Here is a 935-nt window from a genome sequence, read left to right on the forward strand (position 1 = left end):
AAATGATTCACACTACATATGTCACTTGCAATGTACCAGATATTCCAGGTTTAGTGCATTTAGTTCCATCTCATCAGTTAAAGATTGGCATTATGTACAATTCCACTCTACATTTGTGGGGATTTGTATGTTGCTGTGATGCCAAAAGCTATGCTGGTTGGTGGTTATGTACCATGGAGCCGGTTCGATTCATAATGACCCTGTATAGGATTTCCGAAGCTATAAATCTTTACAGAAGCAGAAAGCATCCTCCTTCTCCTGCGGATCAGATGGTAGATTCAAACTCATGACCTTACAGTTAGCAGCTCAGCTCATAACCCACTACGCTACCAGAGCTCCTTAAATGCCACCAGTATTTTAAATACCACCAGAGTCACACAACTTCCAAACTAAGACAGACTAGGATGAAGAAGAGCCGGACTACTTCTGAATGTTTAGTCAATTAAAACCTTATGAATAAAAGCAGAACATTGTCAGTTACAGTACCAGAAAATGAAAATATTACGAATAGCACCAGAATATTATAGATATAATGTGGGAAGATGAGCCTCTCAGTTGGAAGACTCTCAAAATGCAACTGGGGAAGAGGTGCCTCATCAAAGTAGAACTGACCATGATGATACAAATAAAGTAAAGCTTTTGGGACCTTCATTTGCTGATAGGGCACAACTTCAAATGAAAAGAAACATGCATTAATAATTGGAACATGGAACGTACAAAGTATGACTCTAGGAAAATTGGAAGTTGTCAAAAATGAAATTGAATGCATAAAAATCTATATCCTAGACATTAATGCATAAAAATCTATATCCTAGGCATTAGCGAGTTGAAATGGCATAGATTAAACCATTTTGAATCTAATAGATCATATGGTTTACTATGCTGAGAATGACAATTTGAGGAGAAATTATGTCACATTAAAAACATTTCAAGAT

General features: G+C 36.6%; 1 protein-coding gene across 1 annotated transcript in view; it reads left to right on the forward strand.

Moving 5' to 3' along the window:
* CC2D2A (coiled-coil and C2 domain containing 2A) overlaps positions 1-935 on the forward strand; it is a 175,007-nt gene that overhangs the window by 63,563 nt on the left and 110,509 nt on the right. The gene's annotated exons all lie outside the window — the stretch shown is intronic.

This window comes from Chrysochloris asiatica, unplaced genomic scaffold (genome assembly GCF_000296735.1).
Source record: "Chrysochloris asiatica unplaced genomic scaffold, ChrAsi1.0 scaffold00256, whole genome shotgun sequence".
Classification (NCBI taxonomy): domain Eukaryota; kingdom Metazoa; phylum Chordata; class Mammalia; order Afrosoricida; family Chrysochloridae; genus Chrysochloris; species Chrysochloris asiatica.